Source organism: Humulus lupulus, chromosome 6 (assembly GCF_963169125.1).
Source record: "Humulus lupulus chromosome 6, drHumLupu1.1, whole genome shotgun sequence".
Lineage (NCBI taxonomy): Eukaryota > Viridiplantae > Streptophyta > Magnoliopsida > Rosales > Cannabaceae > Humulus > Humulus lupulus.
Genome location: NC_084798.1, coordinates 122,970,481 through 122,977,711, shown reverse-complemented (window position 1 = coordinate 122,977,711; position 7,231 = coordinate 122,970,481). Strand labels below are relative to the sequence as shown.

Genomic DNA, 7,231 nt, shown 5'->3' with positions numbered 1-7,231 from the left:
ACTTTGTCTAAGTTTGAGTTTTTGCACTACACCAAACACCCATTACCATAACACATCATTGTAATACTATTTAAAAAGAGAATTTGAGGCGGCAAGGGAAAATAAAATAGCGCCAAATCACTAAGTTTTTTCTACAGTAGACTCCCGTGTACCCATTTCCCGTATACCCATTTCCCTCATTTTTTTCTCTCTTTCTCTTCCTGGTATACTCTCCCGTGTCTCATTTTCTTCTATATTTCTCTTCCTGGTATACCCATTTCCAGTGTCTCATTTCCCATTTCCCGTGTCTCATTTCCCGGACCTATCTCTCTCGGTCTCTCACTCCCCTTCACGAAAGACAATCTACACCACATTCGAAGGCAATATAGGAGGCATGATCTTCCCTGGAGGCTTTGGCTAAATCAGACTCGTGAGGTCGGTGAACTAGGTGGAAAGTGCAGGTCAGCGCTGTGGAGATAGAAAGGATGATGGATGGATCCTTCCATTGTCTTTGAACATTGAAATCAGGTAATGTTCTCATCACCATCACCAAATGCTTTTCCCTTGCTCTCTCTCTAGCTCCCTTTCTTCTCTCTCTTCTTCATTCTGATTTGATATAGGTAGAACTAGCATTTCTATGTTGATTTGATATAGCCTAGGCTTTGGGTTAACCAATTTCACCTCTGATTTGTTGAAATGTTGTGAAAAAATGACTCAAAATCCCAATTTTAGTTCTTGGGTTTCTGAGTTCTTGAAGAACATCAAAGCTTAAATTAGAGAAACTAAAGAGGAAATGGGGGCGTGGACCCTAATTCTCGATCTTTAGTTTTCTGCTTTGTTTGATTGATGAAAAGATATATGGCTTTGAATCTTAGATGACTTCTAAGTAATTATTATACTCATATTAATCTAGATTCTAGATGTGGTTGATTCATTGATATTACATACTTATTATCTACATTTTATTTGGTTTCTTATAATTTAATAAAGTATCGACAGTTTAATTTAGTGTTTTATTCATTCAGAATATTTTTTCTTAATAATTTTAATTATTGGTTTTTATTACAGTCGAAGAAAAGAGGTCTTTCGCTAGAAGAGAAGTGTGAGAAAATTCTTCAAATATTTTACGATTCTCAAGACTTCTTCCTTGTGAGCATTCCATTTTATATATGTAATGCTCTATAATTTTTTATTGGTTATTTCATGACCATGGTATATTAATAATAAATTTATAAAAAATCTCCTCGAAGAAGTATATGATTTTTTTTTTAAAACTCATTGAGTTTTTTTTTCTTTGTTTTCATAATAAAATGGAAGACTTGTCTTGATTTTATTGTTGGTTTCAGCTTAAGGAACTTGAGAAATTAGGACCAAAGAAAGGTGTGATTACCCAGTCTGTGTAAGATGTTGTCCAAAGTCTAGTGGACGATGATCTTGTTTCAAAAGACAAGATAGGAACCTCTATAAGTTTGATGTGTTTGTAAAGTTTTGGATATTTAGGTAGTTTACCTTGAAGCTGTTGTTTAGTAGACTAAGTGAGACTTCTATGTTTATGTTGACACTGCAGAGAAAACAGATAGCAACAATTGCGTGTTGATGTGAAACTATTTTACAACTTGTTTATATTTGGAGTTTTTTCTAATTGTGAATTTTTTTTAAATTCCAGGTGTATTTTTGGAGTCTTCCTAGCTGTGCTGGAAATCAGGTAAATTTAGTGCCCTTATAAATCATGTAACTACTTTATCTTGTACTGATATTGAAACATTGGGCAGCTGAGAAATGTAACTTGCAAACTTGAATCTGATCTTCATAGCAGTAAGAAGCGGTTTGCAGAACTTGCTGAGCAATGTGAATCGTTAAAGAAGGGGCGAGAGGCATCTGTGAGCATCCTTAAAGAGCCTATATGTCTTACCAGGATTTGAACTAGTTTATAGAAATGAACTCTTAGGTTATTATTTGTCTGACATGTTAGCATTTTCCAAGATGAAAGAGATGAGGCTTTAAATGAGTTGAAATCCATTCAGCAAAAGCATACTGAGCTGAAGGTTGTTAAATGATTTGGCATTCCTTAATGCAGCCAAGGATTCTAACTTTGCTTTGAGTTTCTAATTGCATTTTGTTATTATTTTTAGGAAGAAATGGAACAATATGCGGACAATGATCCAGCTGCCTTTGAAGCAATGAGTTCAAACTTTCTTCTTAGGCCTAAACTCTAGATACTATTAATTGAGATTAACTGCTTGATACTAGATAGCTTCTTTGTTATGCATACTAATTGTGGTTATTACACTGGCAGGAAGTGTAATTGAAGTTGCTCATTCAGCAGCTAACAGATGGACAGGTATTTAATTCATGCATTGTTTCTTTTTAGAAAATTTTAAGCCCAGTTTTTCCCACTAAGAATAAGTAGATGACCCTGTATAACCATATTTATTCTCTTTTCTTCTTAAAGCTTCTTCTTTTGTAGTTACTTTATTTTCGTAGGCCAAAGAGTTCATTGGATTTGATTTGATTTGATTTGATTATATCAGTGCAAGGTTGGAGTTGGTGGACATTGACATTATGATTTATATACCTTGTTTGTGCCTATTTTGGTTAATTGTTTTGTCCTTGTCTTTGTTCTGCCCTTTGCTTTTCTGTTGTTTCTTTTAGAGATACTGACTGGAACAGTAAAATTGAGAATGCAAGGACCATGTAGTATTCTTTTTGATTTTATTATTAGTAAAATGGGACACTTATAGTTAAAAGTTAAATTGGTTGGATTTTTTTTTTTGTCAAAGTAAAGAGAGTTTATTAAATTTGAGAAGTGGGTATGTTTGTAATAGTTTTTTGGTTTATTCATGATATTTTTCCAAATCAGGTCATGAAACATTCTATTTGTTACTTCTATGTTAGGCTCATTGTATCGTGGGGTTAAAACATTCTTATAAGACTTTCTTTGATAATTGGGGTTTTGGTTTTATTAGAATTCACCTATGATCTCCTAACTGGTTATGGTTGTGATGGTAATTTTGCCTAACTGGCGCTGCAGATGATGTCTAATCCGGAGTTATTGAAGATGGCCTCTGAAGGTATGAAGAACTTGAGGCCTGAAGACCTGAAGAATGCAGTAGAATAGTTGAAGCATACCCGTCCAGAGGAGATGGCTGAGATTGGAGAGAAGATGGCTAACTCAACGCCTGAAGAGATAGCAGCTATGCGTACACGTCTTGATGCCCAGATCACTTATGAATTGAATGGAGCTCAGATGCTGAAGAAGCAGGTTTGTTTTTTCTGATCTTTTACTTTTGCATTTTGAGCAATTTTAATGTTAACATTGAGATTCTTAATTTTTATGGCTCAGTAAGCATTGCATTAAGTTGGCCACCTACACGATGAAAGATAGTATGCCTAAGCTTAAGTTCTATTCTCAATACATTTTTAACGTTAAATTCATTAACATTTGTTTTATTGACTTAGAGGGTAGCGTGGATTTTGTCATTTGTAGTGCTGCCAAAACGAAATGAACTATTTTATTTGTTTGGTACACCAACTTTATTAATAATTACTAGCACCACAGGATGTTAGTAATCTTAACTTTCGTTTTGATACACAGGGAGCAGAAAGTACTTAAAAGGGAAAGAATACCCCATTATTATAGTTATAGGATATGTATACCTGAGACCTTTAGATCAGGAACCTATTTGCCAAACTCGCTTGTGGTTCCCTCTAGAGATGAAAGGAAAACCTTCAGCAATTTATAGGGAAATCTTTTTCATTGCTTTCTGTAGAGATGAGGCCTATGCAAGTTGGCTAGATGCCTCAACTGAAACAACTACCTTCCATAAGCTTTAACCCTCTTACTGATAGGAAAGTTGTGGCCCAAATCCTATATAGTAGTTTCGTTTATAGCTTAAAAAAATTATTAGTGTGACTTAGAGGACGGGCAGTTTTCCATTTTTTGTTTCTTATAATGATACTCCTCTACTATTTCTGATTTTCTGAATATGGAATGAAGAGTGGATTATAGAGTTAGAATGAAATGAAGAATGCGTAAACTGACAATTTGATTATCAATCTCTGTTTTTCCACATTAAGACTGATTTATATGTTTCTTAAAAGTTCTTCAAACTCAAAGAAACTACATACTGATGAAAAAGATGGCGAAAAAGGTGTGCTAAAAAAATAACAAAAGACTTTTTTTTCTTCTTTTTTTTAAGCTCTAAAATCTTGAAAAAAAAATCTTAACTAGATCATTTGGTCTGTAATGTTCTTAAAATACTGCTGTTAATTTTAGAAAGCTTAACTGTATCACTTGATATGCAATGTTCTTGCTAGTAGAGAAATAACTACTTTTAATCTTAGAAAATCTTAACTATATCACTTGATCTGCAATGTTTCTGCTTCTAGAGGGGAAAAAAAATCAAATACTGTCTTTAAAAAACTCTTACTCGCAATTCGATTTATTTAATCATTTTTTATTGATTAAGGACTGATTAGAACATCAATGATCATCCATTCGATTATATAGTGGAACATATATTTCATAAAGTGTTCGTAGATTCCCCTAGTCTATCTTTATTGTCTTCATTCACACTTGTTTTGCATATAATTTGGCAGGGAAATGAGCTTCATAGGCAGGGAAAGTACAATGATGCCTTGCAGAAGTACTGTCTTGTGAGTATATTTACTGTTACTTTGGCCTACTTGAAGAGAACTTTCTCTACTTTTAGTGTGAACTTTTGGTTTTTGAGTATAATTAGTACTTTTCATCTTTGAAATCTTAGGCAAAAAAGAACCTAAAAGGCATTCCATCATCGAAAGGTCAAGCACTACAGTTGGCATGCTCACTAAACTTGATGTCATGTTACTTGAAAACAAAGCAGTTTGATGAATGCATAAAAGAAGGTTCTGAGGTATTGAGTTGTCTTCCTTTTGCTTTCTATTATACTATATATCAGTCAACTGTGATTAATAATCAAGACATTTATAATAATAGCACCAAAGCTAGAGACTGAGGTATTGAGTTGTCTTCCTTTTTCTCATTTTCAATCTATCAGTTCTGATCTTATAGTAAAAAAATTGTTTCAGAAAATAATGCTTATAATAAATGTCTTCTGAAGGATGTTTATGCAATTGCCCTGCTAACCATTGGGGGACATTCTTGTTGTTAGGATGCTGTCTCTGATCTTATCAAGGCTCATGAAGTTTCTCCTGATGATGAAACAATTGCAGAGGTCTTGAGGTGTGATTTCTTGTGAATGATCTTCTTGGACTTTGTTATAGCAGATTAAAATCAATTGTTCCTTCTTTTTCTTTTTTTAACTAGCATATATTTTTTTAACAGGGATGCTGAGGAAAGATAACTGAAGGAGGGAGGTGCACGTGCACCAAGAGGTTTGTTAATTTTGTACTTATTTTATTTTCAGTTGATGTTAGTTCATTACTTTGCATGAAGTTCGTATGAAGCTTTATGTTAAACTTTGTAAGTTTTATTTTATTTTTGATTGATTTTTAGGCTTAGTAATTGAAGAGATAAATAAAGATGAGAGTGCAGCTTCTTATGACATTAAACGTTCATCAACACAGTGTTCAATCACACAATCACGAGACATCCTCAGGTAAAACAGAGAGAGTGTCTTCCAATGGTGGTCTGTCAACCAATTCTGAGCATTTGCAGGCTTTAAAAAATGATCCTGAAGCTATTAGGTTGGTAACTTGGTATTTTCATATCGAATGTTAGAAGTAGGTCTTATTGTTAAAATTTGATGCATTAGATTGTGTAGGAATTTTTAGCATGAGCATAATTAATACAGAAATATAGCCTTTATTTTTAAATTCTATACAAGTGTAACTTAAATAAGTGTGTGAATATTTCAGCATGATCTAGAATATGATATTTTAGTCATAAATTTACGAATTTGATATTGTTGTTAGAAAGTTACTTAGTAGACTTTGTCTGTTTTCAGTTGGTGAACACAGGAAAGGAAAGGGCAAAAGTCAGCCTTCTTTTTACATGGGCGGTAAGCATCTCTTTTCCTAACATAATTGTGTATAATTACTCCTAGATGTTGAAATTCTTGATTTCAGGTATTGACTTGCATGAAACTTATATAATTTTTCTGTTTTCCATGGTTGGACTATGTGCTCTTTCTTCTGCATTGCTCATATTTTGATGCTTCTCTGAATTTTCATGAAACTATACATTAATGCTTGTTGTTTGTATATGTGTCAATGTAGAATTATTGGTCAAACTACTTTAAATGGGAAGTACCAATGGATTCAAGCTGATGGGCCAAGTGGGGAATGGAATTCTTTCAAATCTACTGAAAATAAACACACATTTCAGGTATTTCTTCTTTCTTTTTCAGTTTTTAGAGTTGAAATCACATACATATGTTGAATTTATTGAAGTTAGAATTCTTGTTATGTTTGCTTATTTTGTGAATTTTCTTTCACTCTATAGGATGATTATGAGGTTTGCTATCAGTTTTCCTCTGGAATAAAGGTACAATTTTTTTCTTTTTGAGTACTTTAATTGAGATTAGTATGGTAGAAACTTGTGTTATAAATTTTATGGTTTCTTCTCATATGTTGTCAAAGTTGTTCAATTCTAGCTCACAACTCAGAATTATTAACAATCAAACTCACTTTGCAAACCATTGTGGTAGTACCGGTTGAACCACGAGGACTAGTACAGTTTGGATCTACTGAGAAGGTTAGATCACTTCTATGAATATTTATGCTTAACCGTTCGATTAGTGTTCTGTGATTGAGCTGTTAATTGATTAATGCTCTGCCATTGTTGTTACTGCTGCAGATATCTGAAAGATTGGACTTTGTGTTGTTGCTCTGCTATGAAAGATTGGACTTTGTGCTGTTGCGTTGCAGACCATTGTTGATTAATGCTCTGCCATTATAACGATCAGGTTGCGTTCTGGGCCTAATATCTGTGCTGTTGCTCTGCTATGAAATATTAGGTTCTCATATTGTTCAAGCCTCACAAAAGTTTTTTTTTAAGTAAGAATAATAGTGAGAAGGTGGACTATATAGCATTATAGCATATAATCTATTGCTCTGCTCTGGATTGTGTATAATGCTAGATGTGACATTAGGCAATTTCTTGTGCATCATTCTTTTGAATCTTATAATTCATGCAGAAAAATAAAATTGTAGAGGCTAGTTGATGGGATTTTTGAAGTTTTGATGTAATTAATTGTTTTTTTTCCTGTTTTCATTCTAGTGTTTGTATTTAGAGAGATTTATTCTAATC

At 33.3% G+C, this 7,231-nt stretch overlaps 1 pseudogene; it reads left to right on the top strand.

The window, feature by feature from the left end:
• Positions 1-688: 688 nt before the first annotated feature.
• On the top strand, positions 689-5,668 carry LOC133785431 (outer envelope protein 61-like; annotated as a pseudogene).
• Positions 5,669-7,231: the final 1,563 nt, after the last annotated feature.